Source organism: Sardina pilchardus, chromosome 3, assembly GCF_963854185.1.
Source record: "Sardina pilchardus chromosome 3, fSarPil1.1, whole genome shotgun sequence".
NCBI lineage: Eukaryota > Metazoa > Chordata > Actinopteri > Clupeiformes > Clupeidae > Sardina > Sardina pilchardus.
Genome location: NC_084996.1, coordinates 7961970 through 7986018, shown reverse-complemented (window position 1 = coordinate 7986018; position 24049 = coordinate 7961970). Strand labels below are relative to the sequence as shown.

Here is a 24049-nt window from a genome sequence, read left to right as displayed (position 1 = left end):
CTAAATTAAGCTAACACTCTCTTCTTAGCCCATGTGACATGTAGCACCTGTCATTATGCAAATCCGTTCAGCACTATGTTCAGTAGGGCTGTGCAATCAAATTCTACTTTGATCTCAATTTTGACTCATAACGAAAAACAATGCAATCGAGAAAAAAAAAAATATTTTGCCACATTCCAGCAATAATGTTTCGCAAACAGATACAACTTAAATTCAGCATACAACAAACTGGGCAAGAAGAAAAAACTAATTCAGAATATGGAGATCTTCAAAACGGGGGTCTTTTCAACACTCAACTGTTTTGTCAGTGACAGCAGTTGTCAAAGTATCTGAAACAATGGTTTAAATGGAAGCAACAAAGCATGTACATCTCAAGGACTTTCGTCAACAAATCTATTGATCCTCATGACTCAGACACCATATCAGGCTATAACGAGGTACTTGGAGAAAAAGACACAGCATGAGCCATTTGCAGATCATGAAGTCAGAATATTCCAGAATGGGGGTCTAGTCTAGTGAGATAGAGGCAAGTAGCTAACCAGGTGACTGGTGCTTTGAAAAGAGCCATCCCCTCTAAGAGACACTAGCTAGCCCTATCCTCTCAATTCCTTATTATTAAATCAATTACACGTTCTTGCACCACCCGGGTGGAAAATTGCAATTTCACAGCTAGCCCTGTGGGACTAGGTAGGAAGCCTTTCTGCCTGTCACTGGCAAAGGGGGTTGGAGGTTTTGGGGGGGGGGGGGGGGGGGACTGACACACAGGGGGTCAGGAGCTTGTCTTGACTGTGAAGGCATGTTAGCATTCTGACAGAGGGACCCATTCCTCAAAACTGTTTTGTGGTGTGGGAAGAGCGAAGAGCTGCTTTGGGAAGCAGGGAAGGGGTTGCTTTGGGGAGAGGAGACAGGCATCAAAGAGTGCCTCAGGACCTGTTTGAGGTTGGCAGCTCACACCTGATAGTGTCGACAGCTTTGCCTACACCAAGGAGATCTGCCATGGGCTTTTTTGGTGTGGAGAGGCAAACTACCATCTGACTTGGAAGCAGATATCCTAAAAATGTGAAATGGCAAAAAAATGAAAATCATCTTCACACAAACTGTTAAGATGAATCAGCACCAATGACGTAGTATAATAATCATAACACTGACAAAGCAAAATTCATGACAGGCTGCTATCACAAACGGAACAACATACTCAACAAGCGAATGATTTATCGTTCATTCCCAAACCTAACCATCCCTCTGACATAGAAAAGCACAACTCACAAAATGAAATGGCTGTAAAGAACTAAAATGTGACCTGACAGCCAAATCTAGTAATTGGTTGCTAGCGTGTGCCCCACAGTCTATGACAAATGCTAATGTTTATCTCCCCAGTGTAACTTGTTCTATACCAGATAATACAAATTGTGAAAGCATTTCCACATACAGTATAGCAGTCACAAACCCTGAAAATGAACTTTATGAGTAGCACAGTTGAATTGAAAAGTGAATTTTCCATTGAAATTCTCACGCGACTGCTTTTGGAACGTCATTGTCTCTTCTTCGTGAATTAGTGTGCAGCCTCTGCACAGCCACCGTGCCATCGACTGGCCTGGCATATGCACTACAGCGCTTTCTGTCAGTTTCACCTCTTCGTGTGGAAACAAGGGGTTTTATTTGTTACCAATGTTGTAAAACGCGTGAAAACGCTCGTTTTCTTGTGGGCGTGGCCAGGGATGCCGTGCAGCGGCAGTGTCAGTGTCAGTGTCATCTTTCACTGGAAGCGCACAGCAGCATCACTCTAACCAGGACAAAATGGAGGACTTAGTCCAGAGCCCCCAAGTGCTCTTCAGAGTCAAAGGCTACTGTGTGCTGACTCATAAGCTGAGGGCAGGCGGAGAGGAGTTCCAGCTGGCTGACACACAAGGAACGCGTGCTGAGAATGGACAAGTGCAAACCCCTATTACCAGTGCAGCCACAGCATATCCATTTGCACGATTTCAAGGTCATCAACTTCATACACCAACTAATCTCTATTGTATTACCACCAAAACAGGAATGGAAAAAAGTAATAGGACAAGTAATCAAATTAGTATTTTGGCAATTATAAATAAACCTTTCCGACTCAACGACACTGGACTCAATGAGAAATCATCTTACACCCTTTAGCCTCATCGATGTGTCCTAATTATCACCTACAGAATAGATTAGTAAAATGAACATGAGGCAACATATGGTGTGTTCCCACAGGACACATTTTGGCAACTTCATGGTTTAAGTTTGACAGCGAGGGAACCTGACAGCTACCTCTGTCTTTGAGCCTCTGTTGTGGCAGCAGCAAGAATGGAGGTAAACATTTCAGCAGTCTACAGCTTCCAAGTGTCTATTTTGAAGTTTAAAACAAAAATCCAGTTTCCTAAAACAATCTACTAGACTTTAAAAGCACCTGACCTCTGGGAGGTGTGGGTTGCATCTTACCCCGACAAGAACTCTCCCCAGCAATTGGAGTGGGAAAGAGGGAGCCGCTCCTGTTTCAAGTCAATTAAGAGCTCATTAACTGCCCACCTTCCCCTAGGCTCTTCCCTGGCTGGTGCCAGACTCATCCACTCTTTGGTCAGGCTGTAATTCAGGATATCACTCTTGAAGTTGTGCCTGACTTCACACATCTGACAGGACTGATATGGAATCAATATGTAAGAACTGGGTTTTGAAGGGGGGTTTTTTTCCTATTCTGGGAGACAAAGTATCAAGACAAAGGCATCTTCATTTTAATGAAGGCAGTTAAAATCAGTCAAGCGTGTGAGGTGCAAATGTAATTCTGTGAAAGGAATGTGAAAGCGGCTTCAGAAGGCACAGGAGAGAAGTGTAAGAAGAAAATAACATTTCACAAAAATGACACGTACATGCAGCACTGACTGATTCAATGAGCGTCAAGAGATGACAAGTGCATCACGACTAGCCTGAATCATTTCCACTGGGCTGGTTATTTTCATGCTTGCATAACGCGACTGCTAACATACTGTAGCTGGAGAGATTGTTCCTCCACTAAAATTCAGACTCTCGTCAGCAGTGTTTCAGGCCTATACTAGAGGCGAACTGACTGTGGAACCAATCTGCCAAATCTGAATGACCCAACTGATGTCTGTGATGATGATGCGTTTCCGTTCAGGGAGATCTCACGCCATCGGCAGGAAAGGAGTTGGTGGACGCACTGCGTTGGAAGAGCAGAATGCCCCCGCAGATTTCAGAGGGAATACAACCTCTCTCGCTACCTCTACCTCCCACCCTCGCTGTCTTTCACTCACGCTCTGTCTCTCTTGCTTTCTCTTTTCCTCCCTCACTCCTTCCATCCCTCGCTCTCTCCCCTGTTCTCTCTCTCCTCCCACTCCCACGCTGAGTGCTGGATGTGAGGCCAGAGGGGTGGATGGTATTTTTAGCCATCGCCTTGTGCTGAAACAGTGGAAGGCCCTGTGCCCTCAACAAGGACACCAAACTCACCGACAGCGAGGAAGAAGAGACAAAATGGAGAGACAGGGGAGTGAACGAGGGAGGGAGCCAGCAACTGAGAGAGCAAAATAAAGAGGGAGGGTGAGCAACCACAAAAGAAATGACATTTCTTGATACCCTGCAGTTAAAAATGGACTTCCGAGAGAGAAAGAGAGAAAATAAGGAAACCTGGCAAATCTCTTATCATGCCAGGACCACATCAAGCACCTTTACCTCCTGCTAGGCCCTTAGCCTCTGCTGCTGCACTGTGGGAGCTAATCCGAGAAAACATTTGCACAGAACCCCTTTTATCCTCCTCTTCAATTGACAGTCTAGTGTGTGGGATTCTTGCTACAGTAACACAGTCAACAAAAAGCGCTGCATAACATGCTAATGCAAGGTAAATCGGCTCGGTCACCCAAAGCATATTTAGCTAGCAAACTCTGGAAAAGACTTTCGTCCAAACTGACTTCCGGCACAGCGGAGGCCCAGGTTATAATTTAGTCTCAATAGGTGCAACACCTGTGACCTTACAGTAGTTATAATCACTTTTTTCCCCCTCACATAATGCTCAGCTTATCTCCTGGAGCTTCTAGTTATTACAGCTAAAGCGAGAGACAGGGATGAAATACCTGTTTCTGCTCAGTTGTAGCTGAGGTTAACGAGCCTTTAAACCATCTGACACAGGTTAAGGATTCTTTTCTTACATCTTGCCCAAAAAAATTTTGCAGATAAAGGAATGGGTGGAATGTTGTGTTTCTGGTGGTGTAAAACAAAAACAACTGTCTAAGTAAGGCTCTGCAGACTGGTTTTTACAAGTGTCCTTTTATTCTTGAGGTGCTTGTAAATATCTCATCACTCTGACTCGGAGTGACTGTTTAAACTATGCTCAAGTAGGCATGGCCAGTTGAGACTCACAAGTAAAAAGAGCAGTATCAGAGCCCAGATGACTCTCAGGCACTCCCTTACTCTCACCTTCACACTTCTCACCTTTCTGATGAGAAAACTCCTGTGAGAAGCAACAGGCAAGAGTAGAGCTCGTATAGTATGGTATTACATACCAAGTTACGAAATACTACGTAAATTCTTGAATGGTGATGTACTCATCAGATGCAATGGAATGTTGATTCACCAGGGCATAAAACCACTTCTACAAGTGAGATCATGTTTGACTTTTAAACGAATAAACGTAGTAAAGCACATTTAAAAGAGCACAGTAACAAGTCAGTGAACCTGTCAGGGTTCACAAGAACGTAGATGTGTATTTAACCTCGTCAGAACGGTCTCCTCCCTCCCCATGACTGGACGACACCAACGCATGGCTCCCTGCCGAAGACAGAGGGAAGACAGGCTGCTTGCAGGGTAGGAAAAGAAGGCTGCTTTCGAGTGGAGATCCGACCACACCAGATGTTATCAGGCCTGAGGCCTCGAGCTGGGGAGGCTGGCTAAGGAGCTCCAGGTTCAGCGCCGTGTGTTCCCAGCGCTCAGCCTCAAAACACACACACAGCAGTGCTCTGCTCACCATGTCTGTTTTGATCAGATCCGTGTGTGTCTGCAGGCCCAGGGGCTGTCTGTTTACAACAGGGCTTTACAGAACCCAAACTAGACACACATACAAACATATGATTGCCTGAAGGAACGTCCTTTGTTGCTAGAGTGTATATACACACACAACCACAAGCAAAAAACATACAATCATAAACAACGCAGTCCAAGTCTTGCACACAGATACACAAAAAATAGCACTCTACAATCATTGTGTAGCTCGCACACAGACAACTCAATTCAATTAATGCATTACACACACACACAAACACACACTGGCACAAGACATTCAATGTGTCTCACACACAGAGGCAGACAAACACCCTCTATTCCACACAAAGTAACACATGTTTGGGTGCATGCCACTAAAAGTGATTTAATTCCTTATTAAAAATTAAGACGGTAGCTATTTCTGCTAAGCCATGAGACCCACCACAAGTCTGGTTTTCACAGAGCACGCACAAGTAATGTCTGCAAATTCAGACGTACTAATTATCTATACAATAGTACGATTTATGGAATGTTCCAACTAGCCTGTGGTGGCACCATTGTCCATCTAAGTGACTTACGGTGAGGAGTCACACTCATCAACCTCACAAGCTACCTCTGAGTCCACCTTTCTTTTCTCTCTCTCTCTCTCTCTCGCCCTTATATTAAGAGAAGTCTCTCTTCTTATTTCAGGAAAAATTACTTTCACGTGTCCTTTCCCAGTTAGCCTCCATCTCAACCATTTCCTTACTCCCTCCCTGTCATTATTTTCTGTCCTTCAAGGCTTCCTTCTCCATTTAGCCCTGTCTGTATCTTCCTCTTCCTCTCCTCTCCTCGCCACTCTCTCGCTCTCACTCTGCTTCAGGCCTGAAGAGGACCTTGCGGTTTGAGGCATCACTGCAGCCACCTGCGCCTGCCGTTAAACCGGAACAACTGCCTCTCCCCATTACCATCAGCCAGGAGCCAGGGGGGTGGGGGGGGGGCGGGGCGGGGGGGATGTGAGGGAAAGAGGAGTGAGGGTTGCATTCAGATGGGGAGGGAAAGGATTGAGTTGGGTATGGGGGGGGTACAGAGGTTTAAAACCCGTTCCAGGAAGCCGCCACGCTCTAACGACATCATAATTTATCAGCCCGTGGAGAGTACAGGCAGTTAGGGATTCTTCTGTTCCTCTCCACCCCTCCTCCTCTTCCACTTATCAGACGGCAATTTGTGCAGCGACACGCAAACATAAACTTTCAAAAGACATAAACACACACTGCACACACATATCCCTTGACAGAAGCACATCTATGCGCACACACACACATACACACACTTCATTGCTATGCGTGCATCAACTCACAAGTCTGAACAGAACCTGTAGTAAATCCCTGCAGCATACTGGAGACGCCCGCCCATCACCTCCCCACCCCTGCTCCCTTCATCCCAGACAAACCCCACCATTGTGATACCAATTTACTCTGCACAATCCTGGCTAAATCACACCGTAGCGTGATTGCATTATTCCTCTTTCTGAGCCAGGCTGCTTGGTCAAGGGTAAAAACACAGGGAGTGGGAACACTAGGAGTGAATAAAGAAATTCCGTCAGAAAATGACCATGATAAATGTGTGTGATTAGCCGACTCGGGGAGTGACTGCACTGTGATGGATGATTTGTGTAATGAAGCCCTTTCTCCGAGCGGCCCTGTATACAGTAGGTATTTGTTCAGTTGCAGCGTTGCCCGGGTGAGTGCGGAGACGTTCGAGCAAGGTTGATAAAAACGGATGGGAATCTCATGATCCAGCTTAGTCACACCCAAACGAGGAGACGCTGCCCCTGACACTGCCAGGGGATGACCAGTAAAGGCCATGGATAAAGGCGACGCTTGGATAAACAATCTCACGCATATCCCGGCACACACCATACATCAACAATGCTCCCAATCTTTAAGCACATCATCCAAATAAATAGTTCCATATTGATACTATTTTTTTTTTTGCTCCAAGCGGCAAGTTATTTATAGCTGGGGGCATTACGGTATTGATTCAAAAAGCGTCCACGTAATAAATTAATCTGGGCATTAAGAGGTAATCCTGCTTCAGTGGTCTCACACAAAAATAGATTTATATATATTACTAAATAAACAGAATGTTGATCAATACAACCTCAGCACAATGAAAATATATTATGACTGCAGGAAGGGTTCCCAGTTAATAGCCATTGGGCAATGTATTTCATATTGTCAACAGCTACTAGGAAAAAAACCAAATCATTTAGTCAATATGGGCCGAGTCCTGATGGTACGTTTTAGCTTGGGTTTTAATAGCCTTTGGTCTTTTCAGCACTATATCGCTGGTTTCTTAGTTCCTCTCAGCCCCCATTAACCTGCCCAACCTCCCACCATACACACCAGATGCTGAGCACAGAGATCTTTACTGAGATAACAGCACACTCATGACCCCCGCCCTTCAAACACACAAACACACACACACAAAGACAAACATGCATGTACCGGTAGGTAGACACACACACGCGCGCGCACAAGCACACACACACACACACACACACACACACACACACACACACACACACACACACACACACACAGAATGCAGAATACACAGACAAAGCCTTTCTCCAGAAGTCTCACCAAAGGTCAAGGGAGGAGTGTGGGCTGTGAAAGAGGATCTGTGCAGGTCTTCTAGGCTGACGCACAGTTTCTGCAGAAAACAGGGGATGCGAGCTACCTGTCATGCCACGACTCCATCGGCTTCCGTTGACTCAGAGACCTCTTGCCACACTCTGACAATTCCATTTCCCAACCTACCCACCAAAGCGATCGGCTCTGTCGCTATCTGATGAACTGTTTTGAATAATTTTGTGTGAAACATAACTCCACTTTTGAGTTGAAATGAGTTACCCTACCCTGACTATGTTATCAGAGCTCATACACAGTAGGCTGCTTCCACCCTTCACCTTAATTAAAATGACTACAAAACTCAGTGATCACTGTAATTGAAATGGTGGTGTGTATGACACGAAAAACAATATGTAAACACGGGGAGAATGAATGCTTTGAGAAACGCTTTTAGAAATGTTGCCAAGGCAACAATGGCTCTTTCACCGCCGAGGATACAACAGGGCGTCTCGGTTTAGATGAGCTAGCGTAAACACGCCAAAAACAGGAGCACATCTGTGCCTTGCTTCACACAAGACGACACACCCCAAGGCAGAAGCAGGTGACACACACACACACACACACTGCATTTTTTTGTAAACACACTTACTCACTCAGACTAAGACACACACACAGACACACACAGACAAACACACACACAAATGATGTCAAATGCTTTAGGGTTTGTCTGCAGTCAAAGCAGCCTGCTGGATTGCTGTTTCCATTGTTAATGTGAAGAGAGAGATGGGAGAGATAGTGAAAGAGAGAAGAAGTGAAAGAGAGAAGAAGAGAAAGAGAAGACAAAGAGATAAAGGAAAGAAAGAAAGGAGCGCAAAAAAGACGAGACAACTGGATAGTGGAGAAAGAAGGCATGCAGGAAGATGTATTCCTCCCTCCTCTGCCTTCCTCCCCCCATTTTCTTGCTTTTTTTTCTCTTCTCATCTTTCTAAATCTCTCCCTCCATGTCCTGCTCATACTTGATCTCCACATCTGTCTCTGTCCTCAAAACGCCGGTCCTCCCTCAAACTGTCTCTCCCTTGGCCAAGACCTTGTCCACCTGTGGCCCACCTGACTACAGACATGCTCCCACAGTAATGAGAGTCCTGAATACAAACAGCTACTATGATTCCACTTCAGCTACACAGAGAGAGTTGCCTCGCCCCACACTTCACTAGATTCATTTCAATCCACAGATTCCAGTCTTCTCTGGATCAGAGAATGTCCGTAATTATACAGAAATTGAAATGTGATTGGATCAGCCTTGGACCAATCGCAGTCAACATGACTCACATCCTGTGTTGATGATCCTGACAACACAGACCAGCATACCAACCCGCATTAGCTCAATGACTGAAGGGACAAGAATGTCTGGGACGGAATGCTCGTCTCGGTTCCAGGATTCCAGACTATCTCCCGGCAAACACACTGAGCCAAGATGTAATCTGGCAGAGCCACCGGCCCACCTGACCCAACACATCGCCTGTGTGTCCACACGAATGATGCTCATAATCCGGTGTGTCCCCGGCTGACTTGGGCGCCGCCACAACAGCACTCTGTGGGTACGGTCGGCCTGTCTGGCCACCTCGGGTGTGCACACGCCCTGATGGGCTTCTGCTCACATTTCCTCTTCCTCTTCCTCCAGTCGTCTCCTTTTCACTCCTCTTCTCGCCTCTCTTCTATACCTCTTCATCTCTCCCTCCTCTTTCTCTGTCCTTCCACTCTCCCCTCCTCTCCTCTCCACCCTTCCCTCCTCTCCCCTCCCACTGCCCTGTGCCGCCATGTGTGAGACTCTCATCAATAATACAGGTCTGTGCTGGCATCCACATACCCCACTAAGGGACTCCAGCTGGGCCCTACTCCACAGGGTGTGTGTGTGTCTGTGTGTGTGTGTGTGTGTGTGTGTGTGTGTGTGTCTGTGTGTGTCTGTGTGTGTCTGTGTGTGTCTGTGTGTGTCTGTGTGTGTCTGTGTGTGTGTGTAGGAGGGTTTGCAGGACCTCCATCCATCTAGTCTGAGATGCACACGTGCAGAGGGCAAACAGGCATCACAGAGAGCCATCGCTCACAATTGCATAAACCGCACACCCACACAAGTACAGAGGTGGGCTGGTGAGGGGTTCGTAATAAACACAACACAAACACACGCACCCACTCACAAGCACAGAGGGTTTGTAAACAAGCATACACACAGAATGCTCATAGTTTCACTGTCTCTTTGTCATACAGTATGCACTCTCTGTACTCATCACAACCAGGTGGAAGAGAATGCTAACACACACACACACACACTCACTCTCTTTCTGTCTCTCTCTCTCTACTTCTCACACACACACACTCACACACACATTTGGCAGCAGAAAGCCATAATCAAAGACGGTCCTCCATCTCGAGTCCATCTGAGGCCTTTCTTATAGACAACATTGCGTGTGCGGAGTACACATGCACGCAGGCACACAAATATGCACTCTCACACACTCACACACACACACACACACACACACACACACACACACACACACACACACACACACGATGCAGTGCAGGTCATGCGCTCCTCGCTCGCTGATGAGCCTGAGTAATAAGCGGCACGTGTCGGCGCACTGGGTCTGCAGCCTGAGCAGTGGGGACGGACGCCAAGTCAATAAGGGCTGCCACACCACACACACCGCAGCGCGCCGCGCCGCTCCGCACCGCGCCGCTCCGCACCGCGCCGCTCCGCACCGCGCCGCACCTCACCTCTCCGCTCCACCACTCTGCCAGGATTAGCCCGGGCAGCAAGGGGCCTCCGCCAGGCAGAGGGCTCAGTGGCGGCAGGGCTTGTTTACGGCTCACAAGACAAAAGCAGTGCACGACGCCGTTAATGTAAACCCAGTGATGTCCCCTCCACCGCTAATGCAATGAGGTGGTGACCTTTGCTGATCATCGAGTAATGCCATTAAAACAGCATTTAGGATCGTAAAGCGCATCTCTTCTCTCTCTCTCTCTCTCCCACAGCGGATCCAGGATGAGAATTCCTCGGAAGCGCCACCATGTCAGACTGAAACATGACACGGCCCTGAGATCGGTTGATGTGGAGTCTCTAGACATGATGGGACAGTAAAAACAGGCCAAGAGGATCACTCTCAAAACCCAAGCTAGATTGTTTGCCAAAAACTATAAGTATAAAAGTATAAAAGTAAAAGGTTGAATCTTTTAAACTTGAACAAACATGCCATCGTGGCGTCAAAAGACGTGATGTCGGATTACACGGCTTTACTGGTTCAGCGGTTCTCATGTACGCACTCTTCGAATTCAGATGAACTTTTGGCCCTTCCGCACATGGCGGTGAGAAAGGCATTTAGCATGTCTGGAGAGAGATGCACGGGTCCGTGACCGGAAGGTTTGCGCCGTAGAGGTGTCCCGATTGGCTCTTCTGTCTTCTCCAACCTCCCCGTCCCCTGCTCTCGCTCGGAAGCACTAAATCAGTGAGTTCCTGCCACTCACACTGAGGAACAGCTGTCCATTCAGGGGTGGTGGGGGTGGGGGTGGGGGGGTTGTCAGTGTCTGGCAGGCCGCAGGGGATGAAACAGATGCTGGAGAGTTAAGGGAGATATTCTGCAACAGTGTTCTCCGTTACAGAGGGTAAGAAAATCATTAGCCCGAAACAGAGCGATAGACAAGCGGGAGATTCCTCTTCATCCCTGTTCCATTCACTCCCGCAGTTCTTTTAATCATGGCTGCTTTCTCCCACGAGTCCCGAGTGGAGGGACAATGTCGGACGAAGAGAGAGAGAGAGAGAGAGAGAGAGAGAGGGACACAGCAGAGGTCGAGAGGGTTTGATTTCGGTGTGAGAACGTCACAACAGAGAGACACAGATACCAGCGTCCGACTCTCGAGCCGTCGGGGACGCGGGGCTGAAGGTTGATGGTGAAGGACAACACCGGGCTGCTGGCAGTCTCACGAGACGCGCCCGAGCCAGAGAGGGGGATTTAATTGCTGGCGTAGTTATTGTAGGCTCCCGCACACATGACAGAGATTAATTTAAGGCTCACACACCACACTGAAACAATCACCGAGCGATGAAACACACACACACACACACACACACACACACACACACACACACACACACACACACACACACACACACACACACACACACACACACACACACACACACACACACACACACACACACACACACACACACACACACACACACACACACACACACACACACACGGTTTAAAATACACCAGATTTTTCGCTTCTCACTGATGAGCTGAATACTGACAAAAATACAATTCGGACTTTCAGACAGGAAATAAAACCTACTGGAGAGAATCCTTTATGAAAGCCATGGATCAGGGGCAGTAAGTTAGAAAGGCAAAGAGATCAGGGATCTAAAGAAACTGGAGATGTAAGAAAAGCAGTCCAACACCAAGACATCCTCTTAGCAATCCAACCGCCATTAACAGCAACCCTTAGGCATCAGGGTTAATGAGGTCACACAAGCGACATCTGGTTTGAAGACAGACTGAAGATGACTGAGGTCATGTTGAGCACTACTCTTTTAGTCTTCCCTATGGAAAGCTGTGACATGTGCATTTGGAGACAGTTTCTCTGGCAATATTGGCTGAGAGGCTCTGAATCATTTCTGCACTCTCACCACCAAGTGGCCCATCGTGTGTCACGGAGGTTGTTTGTTTCAACAGTATGATGGAATAAAGATACAATTGTTTTAGTTGCTCATAGAGAGAAGTACGTATCTGAGCAGCCATTTTCCCTTACTGTAATAGACTAGTTCTGTACATTCAAAATCCAACCATTCTTTTTTTGTCCACATAAAAATTCCAGTATCTTTTTAAACACTTGTGGAATGTTAAAGTGGAATCTGGCAAATCTGATGACAACTTCCTCTTCTGTATTCTATCCATGTTCACTTTGTTGACCATTAAGGCACTGACACTCTATAGGTCATCCCAAAAAACAGAAGATAAGATCACCTCATTGTATATATACGCAGCTATTTGTTAGCTAACATGTCAGCTACCAGCAGGCTGTAGTATTAGTGTACTACTATAAACATGACTGTGTAAACCGCACAGTGTCACAGTCAACCCTACAGCTGCAGCTTCCTCAGCATAGACTCACTGGTTTCCTTCTCTCTCTCTCTCTGTCTCTCTGTCTCTGTCTCTCTCTCTCTCTCTCTCTCTCTCTCTCTCTCGCCCCTGTTTCTCTCCAACACAACTGCACTTATGATCCTTCTTTCTCCAACCCCCCCCCCCACCCCCCTCCCCAATCATTCTCTCTCTCTCTCTTTCTCTCTCTCTCATCCCTTGCGGTGGGATGTAGGGGCCGTGTAGCGTGACCGCGGCCCTCCCCTCGGCTCTGTGGCCCTGCTCGCCCCAGGAGAGCACACCTGCAGATGTTCCAGATGAACGTGAAATGGATCGCGATGAGCGAGATGTCTCCCCGAAGATGTCCTCGGCGTCCTGGAGCACAGCCAGCAACAGTCAGCGGCACTCCTCTGAGACGAGGAGTAGAGCAAGAGAGAGCGAGAGGGGGGAGAGAGAGGAAGGGAGGGAGGGGGACAGACACAGTGAGGGAGAGAGAGTGTGAGAAAGAGCGTGCAAGACTGAGAGAGGGAGAGGAACAGAGAGAGCCATAAGGAGAAAGAGGAGAAGAGGGAGAAGGAGCAAAAGGATGGAGGAGACAGGGAGTAGGAGAGGCGAGGAAAAAGAGGGGATTGAAAAGGAGAAAGAGAGCGAGAGCACTAGAGACAGAGAGGGAAGGTTGTGGTAGAGAGAGGCAGAGTGATGGAGGGGGAGAGCCAGAGAGAGTGTGAGTGAGAGAGAGAGAAAGAGAGGCAGAGATAAAGGATGGTTGGGATGAGGAACTGAGAGAGGAAATCACAAGGGAGAAGGAGAGAAAAGAAAAAGGGATAGGAGGAGGAGAGCCAGGGAAACAAAGAGAAAGAGAGAGAGAGAGAGAGAGATGGAGAGAGAGGGATAGGGAGGGAGGGAGGGAGAAGAGCCCCAGAGCAGGAGAGCACGTGTGCAAGTGAGCGAGCCGAAGAGAGGAAGCCAGAGAAGGGTCAAAGAGCCATCAGATCGAATCAGAGGGCATCAGCGGCACGCGCCATCGAAGCCGACAGGCCGGGGAGTCCGCGGCGCAGGGAGCAGGAAGCGCCGTCCCTTACCACTAACCTACGGGCGCCTCCAACAAAATGTCTCTTTCTGGCTGCCAGAGGTCCCTGCGCTTAACTCCGTCTCCTCAGTGTGACACGAAGGCTGCCACATCCACGCCTCGACTGATACCAGGGCAACACGCAGTTTAGACAGACACACAGAATTAGCTTAGCGAGGGTCTGTGCTCACAAACGTACACTAGAGGGGGGGATCGCAATTATTAGCACAAGACTAAGACATATCACAGATTCAATACTGATATTAATACTTAATGAATGTTTTTTTTTCACTGCCCTCCATTTTTGTTAGATAATTTCCATACTGAATATACCACAAGCACACTGGAAACATCAAAGTGGAGGATAATATGTGGACCATAATATCCAATAGCAGGACACTGGTGGAGGAAAGACAGCCAACAATGTCTGAAAATGCCTACAATACACTGCAATTAACAAACATGAATGGGTTAAAACTAAAATACGACAAACCCTCACTGGTTTAGGTTATCACATAATAATCAAGCACACAAAGGATTTGGCTGCAATTGGAACTACTTATCATCCATCTGGGCTTGTCCAGCACAGCCCTCTGGCTTTTAATCAGCTCGTGGAGACATCACAACGGATGTCAAATCAAATGGACCATAAAAATGGCTACAATTACATCTTAACAATTTCTAATTCTTTAAACAATTAAGAAAGAGAGAAAGAGAGAGAGAGAGAGACAGAGAGAGAGAGAAACATTTTGATTGTTCATCCTCTTGCTAACCATCGTGCATTAAGCTAAACTGCAGGTACGACAGAAAAAGGACGCAGAACATATGCAATTTCTTTGTCTCTTCTCTTCTACAGCAGGAACACATTTGTGCTGACGGGACCAGCTGTCTCTCACTACCTAGTGTTGGGTCCACTGGCCAGGCGAGGAAAACAGACTGCCTCACTTGTACCGCTTAGGGCTGCCTCTAACAAATTACCCACCGAAAGCAGTAAATGAGAAAGCGTTCTAGCTCAGAGCACTTGCTCCATCTCTGCGTCGCTATACATTTACAGGGTCTCGCCTGGTTCTCTCCGACAACAAAAGAACTGCAGAACACTGCATCCTGCAGTTGGAAGGCACAAAAGCTTGACAGCCAAGAGTACTAAGCACACACCTGAGAAGGTCAGTGCTGTTTTGCTGGGATGCTACATTTGTCAGCTTCTGTGATAGCATTTGCCTGCAAAGTGCTATTGTGTTGCACTGCCAGTGGGTGGATGAAGTAGCGGCTACGGGCTAGCCTATGCCAACCTATGTATCATGCCGTTGTGAAGGTACTCAGGATCATCCCCAATGATGAAGAGCCAAATCCACAAGCCAGTGTAATCAGAGAAAAACAAAGAACACACGGATGAACATGCCATATGCTAGCTTCTGGTGTGTATGTTGTTCTTATATTTCTTCCACACTCCCTGTTCCCCCTCTCCTCGTCTCCACAGCTCTCAGACTTTCTCTAACCCCCTCTTTCTTTGCTCATTCGACCTCTCTCTCCCTCATTCTTTCAATCCTTCTCTCTCCACCTCTCCCTCACAAACCTCCAGCCCCTTCATTACAGTCACTTCTATTAGCGCTGGCAAAGTGGCACTGACAAGTAATTAAATACAGCCCTGAGGAATGCAACAGAAGAGAAAAAATGTACCAGACAGACCCCATAAAGCTAAATCCACATACACACACACACACACACACACACACACACACACACACACACACACACACACACACACACACACACACACACACACACACACACACACACACACACACACACACACACACACACACACACACACACACTTTCAACTCTGTCTGCTGGACCAGCTGAGTGAAGTCCTGAGGGACTGTGGGAAGGATATTTGGGCATGTAGGCTCCCTCTGGTCAGAAAGATAAGAGCTGCTGTCTGATGGCTGACGGAGCCCACCTGATGGTGTGTGTGTGTGTGTGTGTGTGTGGTTAGGGAGAGGCCAAAGGTCAATGAGTCAAGAAACAGAATCTCTCTCTTCTCTCTCTCTCTCTCTCTCTCTCTCTCTCTCTCTCTCTCTCTCTCTCTGTGTGAATAAACCCCAATCTTCCCTCATTTTATCCGCCCAGACGGCAGTGTTTGTCAAAATGTGGAGCAGAGCACATTAATTTTCGTGTTAATCCCAATGTGTGTATTTTGTTAGTGAAAATAATTGGATAAGTCCTTGAAGCCCTGTAAAGCAAATGTGTGCAAGCTTCGGGAGTGCACAAAGCTGCTGATAATTGACTATATGGAAATTAGTCAATAACAAATACTCACAGTAAACACTTACAGACATGATTTGGAAATGCAGACAGACAGATTAATGAAACAAGCCAATCACACTAGACAAAGCAAGATTTGCTAAATATTCCTCGAATTTCTGAGCAAGTAAAGGTGAATCAGGAACAAGCTGCTATGGCAACAAGCTTTCCCAAAAAAGAGTAAGATCTCCTCGGTTTGAGAAGGTGTGTGTGTGTGTGTGTGTGTGTGTGTGTGTGTGTGTGTGTGTGTGTGTGTGTGTGTCTGTGCGCAATGTGTGTCTCCTCACGTAACCGCGCTTTACATAATCCCCGGCGAGTTCGAGCACACCTCATCTGAGGCGGCCTGGGAGAAACAAAACCCTTTTAAAAACATGCACGTTCCGAAATGAGCCCAGCTGCCGGTATGAAAACTGTGCCAGAGTCAGACTGGGTCATTGGGTGAGACATAATGGCATTACACATTAACATATTAGGCCTCCAAGGCTCGGCCCGGGGGATAATCCCGCTCGGGTCATCTTCTCTGTTTACGGTGGAGTGCTCTTGAAGTCACAGAGAATGACAGCAGTCACCAGATAATCATCTAACTACACCACCAACACAGTGATGCGGTGCTGCTGCCAGTTTACGATGAGAGGTCCGTTCAGGGCCATATAAAGACGAAATTAATTTAATTTTACATTTACTCATTTGGCAGATGCTGTTTTTTTTTTTTTTTCAAAATGACTTTACAAGCAAGGATCAAACTGCAGGAGGTTAGGAGACCTTGGAGCACCAAGCCCTATAGGCTAGGCATATTCAAAGGGCAAGATCAGGTAAAGAAGTGTGCAGTGTGTGGGAGTTACAGTAGACATGTTCGCTCGGGTTAGAGGTTAGGGATATTCGGAGCAGAGGTATTCTTAGAGGCGGCGATGATGAGTCTTCTCAAGAGATTCTTAAAGATAGAGAGGGACACCCTGGTGATCATCATCAGGGATCCACAAACAAGAACAGTCTGGACTGATATTGCCTCTTGTGGCCGAGAAGGAGCATAAGACTGAGTTCAAGTAGATTTTTATTGTGCCGCATGGTGCAAAGGGCACAGATCACTGAAGAAGGCACCAGGCAACACGTCTGTGCAATACAATTTACTTATGCAAAGTGTGGCCTTTATACTCTCTTCATTTACTTAGTAGAGGAGACAGATGCCACATAGCAAGTCATCAATCATACCTGATCAATCACCTGAGTTTCTCACCAGGGGGGAGAAGAGATGAGGCCATTTCTATGTTGATCCATTACAGAATCTGCTACAGTCTACTGTAAGTTGACGCAGACACAGAGTGTTGCCGTGGCGACCTGGAATGACCAGGAATGTAGGTGTTGGTGTCTGCAGGGTGTTCTTTGCCATCTGATATGAATACGTTTGTGTATCCTTGAAGACGAAACATGAGGATGGCCTTACAGTATGCTGTGCGGGCTAATGGTGTATGAGAACTTTAAACCCCACACCTTTGCATCTTCCTGGAAAAATGCGAGAGGCAAATGAATGAAACTTGACTTGAAGCACTGAGGCATTGACAATTGAAAGGGGGAACGGTGAAATATGTAAGACAGGTGTGGCCAAGGCACATTATTAAGAACACACACACACACACACACACACACACACACACACACACACTCTCTCTCTTAGGCTAACTGTGATGCTTGCTCTGAACAGCACAGCCAATAGAGGACCAGGAGCTGTGGCGGAGGTAAGAGATCTGGTGCGTGGGAGTAGCACAGCCCCAACGCAGCTGCTCAGAATGCCCCCTAAATTTGCATGTCTGGATGTGTGACACCATAGCACAGCCAATTAGAGTGACCTCACACAGCAAACCGAGCATAAATAATCCATAATCCCGCCCTCTCCCTAACCTGATCAAATAAATAAATAAATTGCTTGCCAGGATGGAACAGATTGTGATAGCTTATACCTTCCCTTGCTCTCAACATACGGTACACAATGGACCGATCTACCTATTCCCACAAACAGACACTGTGCATTGTGCACAACACTTTGGTAACGGCATACAAGCAGCAGTTGGTCTGCGCTGCGCCTTTGCAAATCCTCCAAGAGAAAAGAGCTGAATGGCAACACCTGGCAGGCTTGCCTTTGTGGTGACCTGTTGTCCTGGTAACAGGCCATGTAGTCCGGGGCTGAATGGTTCAGGGCAGGCTATGATGTTGCCTCAGGGTTAAGGTCATCGTCTGTGTTAGTCATCGCCTTGGTAGACATCTCAAGGAGCGTACACAGTGGACAGGGATACTTTGTTGTCATTTGTGGAGCCAGTGGTTGTGGAGCTTGGCGACATGTTTTCATTCTGCGGTTCAAGGCAAGGGCCACGACGTCTCTTAAAACCAAATAGGAATCCTGACTAAAACAAACTTAAATTACACCCTGTCTATTAGGTTGTGTGTCTGTCAGTGAGTTCCCGTCTGTATATGCCTATATTTTTCTATAGGCTTTAAACGGAACATTTGGAAAGTCCGTCAAACTTAATTTGCCTGTAACCAAGTCCTTCCAGGCTACTTTGGCACTGTTTAGCCAAGGACCCTCAGGTCTATTCATCACCCGATCTCCCAGTGCTCTAACCAGAAGGTAAATCAATTTGCAGGGCTTAATTATGATTGCATTATTTCCTCCACTGACACCCAAGGCCCGGGATGAATGCCTCACGGTGCTGCCCCACAGCGTGGAACATCTGGGGTAATTTAAGTGAAGTGCCTTCACTGCTCACCTCTCTTCCATCTCCTTAATAACTTTTCCAAAGCCGCCCAAAGGTAGACGGGAGAGGCAAATATATATATTTTTTAAAAAAACTGCTGAGTGTCAATCTGTATTTCAGAAAATAAATAAAGTGATCTGGTTTCACTTCAAAGTGGGTTAACCAGTTGGCAGCCTCTGTGAAATAATCACTTCATGCTGATTAACTGAATCGCAGCTCATCTCGTTATGATGGACAATTACTGAAATTGAAGTGGAATCACAACCAAATGGCAGTTGACAAGACCAGCAGCCAACACTGATCATATGACCTGTGTTTAATCTAACCATTCAACTAGGCTACTTATTGAGTGGAGGATTCGAAATGTCAGCGTGGTGAAATCTTCCCAGGGATGGGTTAGATTCTGTGACATTTTATCCTGGGAATCGCCACCTGTTTCGCATCAGGAGTTCTTTCTCGCCCAGCAATGCCATGGCTTGACATTTGCATGGCAGTGTTTACTTGGCATACTTTCAAATAAATGCGGTTAGAGCGGTTCCAGGTTTTTAGGTAGATCCGCCGTGTGTGACCGCGTCTAACATATCCGGCTCTTCTATTCCAGACGTTCACGTGGATGCACGCGCCGTTTGTCCATTTGGGCGTAGGCCTAGTCTTCAAATTCATTCGCAAACCAAATCTCGGATTTATTTCACCCGACTCCGACTGTATCATGGCATGATGCCACGATGACGGCTTACACGCTGCATTGCATGATGAACGTGGACCTTCGTTAACAACACACATTCATGTTACAGGATAACATAAAGCTCAGCAACCAAACTGTAAAGTATGCTTTAGCTCGTGAAAATGTAGCACTTCGTTAGTGTTTTAAATGTTACGCGTCAGGACGTTTCTGAATGGGTCGTGGTGATAGTGACCAAAAGCACACGGACGAACATCCCTGTGCAGCATGACGTGCAGGAGCCGACATCTACCTTGTACAGTAACCATACAGTATGATTACGTGAGCAAACAAAGCCATTCACACAGAGTAATGCACTTTCCATGAGAGTTGAGCTGTGGTGACAAATTCAGCGTAGCAAAATAGCGATGACCGTTTCGTTTCTAAACCTTGTCTTTCAATAATTTCAGCTCGCTAGCAAGCAAGCAAGCTGGCTATAGGTTAGCAGCAGGGCAGCTAGCGGTTAAGTACGGTAGCTACCTGCCTTTTCAGCGCGGAAGATACCGATGTTCGTCTTACAATTCGCGGAACAGATGAATAATTCCATATTGTTGAATAACCAAACAAACGTTGTTCCTGCTCGGTTTCAGTCATGCTGTGGTAAAAATATCGTGTGTGCATTATTTTATGCTCAACTAATGTGAGGAATTGTGTTGAATAACGTACCTTGATTTTTTTTTCTCTCGCTTGTTCCTCCTGTCAGACAGTGCCTCTGAAATCGGCGTTTGTCTTATCAGCACGGGAGGCAGGCTATCCGTAACATCAACCAACAGCTGGATTTTAGAATGCCTCAGTCAAAAAGCCAGTGGGTTGACTTCTTGCGAGCTTTTGCGTCAGTCAGTCTTACCTCCTTGGAGTAAACAGTCCGCGTGTGTAAATATAATGCAACTAAGCGACGTAACGAAGGTTTGGTGAAATTTAAGATATTCAATAATTCAAGTGCAGCCTCGTTTATCCTGATATGGAGTGCAGTAGGCTGCGCATTCACAACAAGGCAGGACCAATGCGAACACTGCATGCAGTAAGCTTTGCCAAGGATCTCAGGTCGATGGGAGGGTCTTGCATTATTCACGAGGGAGGCGGGAACGTTGGATCTGTTTATAATAGCTTTTCTGAAGTTCAAGGTTGCTTGATAATCCATAATTTTATCGTGGTATGTTGTGGTCTTTAATGTTTTATGGTGACAGTGGGTATAAACTAGGCATATAGGCTAAATATGTACGATTAAAGTTATTTTGTTTAACTTTTAGTCTAAAGGTAGATTATAGAACGTTCTCAAACATTTTTAGAAATTCTTCAAGTGCTTTGTGAAGTGGATCGAGGCTCATGCTATAATCTTCACCACGGCTGTTATTTTGTCTTCCACTTCCATCTTACTGCCTGTGGTCATGCCTACAAAAAAAAGGAGATCTCAAACCAATAAAGCATGCACCAATGTTGCTTATTCTCACAGTCACATTCCTACCAATTGTTCAGTGTGGGTAGGCCTATTCTTATTGCTGATTAGTTGTATATTTTTTTATTTATTTATTTATTCGTTATGAACAATCACATTTCACTTTCAGAAATCTTGGCTTAGTTGACTGCAAAAAGCCAAGACGGAATACCTATGTTTTGGCGCTGAATAAGAAAATCACAAGACCTTCATCTGAGAAAGTATGTAAACAGCGGGACATCAAGACCCAGCCTGCCCTGCTCACCCCAACCTGATGCTGTCATGTTGATAGAGGTTGGTACAGTATACTAGTCTGGCTATCACCATACTAACTTCAATCTTTTAAAATTGAACATTAGTCTGAGTCTGTGCTTTATCTCTACTGCACAAGAGGCGTGATCAATGGGCATAGTTCAAATGATGCTTGGATAGTCCTTCAATCAGACCGATCTGGTACGCTTGGTGGATAAGCCAGTTTGTGATTGGGCCCAGCAAACGTGGACAGGAAGCAGGAGAGATAGATGTGCAGGTTGCCTATGAGCTGCACCTTCCAATAGAATATTTTAAAGATGGATGGACTCACCATTTCCGTCATGAACAGGAAGTGGTGAGAATGCTTTGGAAATGAAATAGCACAGTTCATCATGGCTAAATAGCCGAGCTTGAAGATAACCATCTTCACAGTGTGCCCTAATCTGTCAGAACAAAAGAACAAAGGAGAATGTGGCTGTTACAAAGCCTAGTTGATTTCAGATAGGTAGCATTCTCTTTTGTGTAAAATCATTCCATTCGAACCAGGGCACTTATGCAGGCTTAGGCAATAGGCTACACTTCCAGGATCTTTGCCCTATAGCAATTATATTGGACAGCAGAACTTATTGAAGCCATATTCATCATTGATTTCTACCTTATCGACAATTTCTGAACAAAAGGAGAAAGCCTCCAGTGGACATCACACACTCTCTCTCTCTCTCTCTCTCTCTCTCTCTCTCTCTCTCTCACTCTCTCACACACACACACACACACACACACACACACAAACACACACACACACACACACAACAAAGGCTACCTGTCCGGCCCTAAAAATAGCCAATTCCCTACTGAAACACCACATGTATCCTGGTCTTCTCTAAGCCTCTTCGCCAGCTGGGCCCGCCCTCCTAAACCCCATGCAAATCAGGCTTATCACATGATACATCCTGTCAGATTGTTCACTGTTCACACACACACACACACACACACGCACACTCACATCTTGCCATCTGTGGTACACAGAACAAAACAAATACCAAGAGATGAACAAGTCCTAGTTTTTTGTAACTCCACCGAAACAAAACATCTTCTGGTACATTGAAAACAGAGGGTCAGGCCAGTCAATGCATTACACAGCAAAGCAGAAGAAATATCTCCGGTTGTAGTTCTTTTGTGTCCAGCTATAATCAGATAAAGGCCAAGCGGTGGTGATTTGATATAAGAATGGGATTACTTTGCTATCATGCGGTGGACTAGTGTGCTGCCGTAGGCTTGGGAGACAATGCATGCAAAGGCCCCTGCTGCGAACGGATGGGATTTTTAATGCTCCAAACACACCGTCTCCCTGCCCATTTCCTGTCTTCTCGCCGGCAAACGGTAACACTTTTCTCACACACAGACCAGACTCGCAGCTCGCCAGATTTATCACAAACAACCCTGAAACATTTTACGACAGAGAAATACCACAACACAGGAGGCTAACGGAATGCCAAAACCACACAACTAAGAGTCAATTTCACCTCAAAGAGCCTAATGAGGCTATGCAAATGTTTTTTAGAATCATTCCCCCTGAATCGCTCAGTTTTATTTTGCTATACACCTTCAGTATCATAAAAGTCTTAGCTAAGCAAATACTAATCGCCAAGTGTGATTAAATTCTGTGTCAACAAAGGCAATCACATGTGTAATCTGATGTAACATTCAAGTGGTATTTCTGTGAGTGGCATAAAAAAAAATTATGTGATGTTTCCTTTGAATATGACCTACTTCCAAATCAAGAAACACAAAGTTGGAGGAAGTAGTCTGGAAATAAGATACAATGGAAGGAAAATTGGATTTGTTTGAAAAGACCAGCAGATTACTTACGATTCGGATTCCGAGAGGACTCTTAAATGTCAAGGTCCTCTCTGTACTGCTGTTTTTTATGACGTGTTACTACAATGAAACTGCTCCGATACAGGGCCCCCTCAGATCCGAAGTACATGACATCTGTACCCTAAGGCCTTATATGTCTGGTTCATGAGAAGCACTGTATTGCCAAAAGCCAACAAGAATGGTTTTTCAGTATAAAAGAGCGCATGACTTGCAATCTGAAACTACTGTAGGCTCAAGCAACACACAGCTGCCATAAATATGTCTTCAAACGGACCTTGTCTAAGGGAGCCAGGGAGAGACATCTGGCAAGACCTGGACAATTATAAGTTACAGGTCTACACAGATGCAATACATCAAGGTAGGCACACATTTGGTGGGAACACAGATGTCTTGTAGCACTATAGGCTCTTCGCTGCTGTGGATCTGGCTTCCTGTGATTTGGAAGTGAGGGTTGGAAACCCCCCCTGGAGGTATCATACTCTGACTAGGCATTATCTGACAACCTCCAGCAGACAGCCGCTCTGTCAAAGTCTGAGGCTTTAGACATTGAGTTACCGTTTAACCCCGGCACTGTTAATAGATTTCAGACTGCACAGGGGCCAGGAGTGGACACTCTCTCTTGTGAGGAGCAACACTACTGGTGCTGGTGGAAGCACACACACACAGTCACACACACACACACACACACACACACACACACACACACACACACACACACACACACACACACACAGAGCCTACTCTAGACATACTCGCTCTAGCACACAAATGTACACATACCCTGGAGAAAAGAACAAAATGGAATCAGTTGCAGGAAGACTCCATGAGCCATATCACATCGATCCAGACATACAGTACCTGAGGGCGGATTACATGAAGGCTTTGCCAA

The 24049-nt window shown here is 46.2% G+C and overlaps 1 protein-coding gene across 2 annotated transcripts in view; it reads right to left on the bottom strand.

The window, feature by feature from the left end:
- The window catches only part of tanc2a (tetratricopeptide repeat, ankyrin repeat and coiled-coil containing 2a), a 155555-nt gene extending 134966 nt beyond the window's left edge, over positions 1-20589 (bottom strand). For both annotated transcript variants that reach the window (XM_062531619.1, XM_062531620.1), the window contains exon 1: positions 20262-20589. The gene's annotated coding sequence lies outside the window, so the exon portion shown is untranslated. The remainder of the gene's footprint in view (positions 1-20261) is intronic.
- Between the last annotated feature and the right edge of the window lie 3460 nt (positions 20590-24049).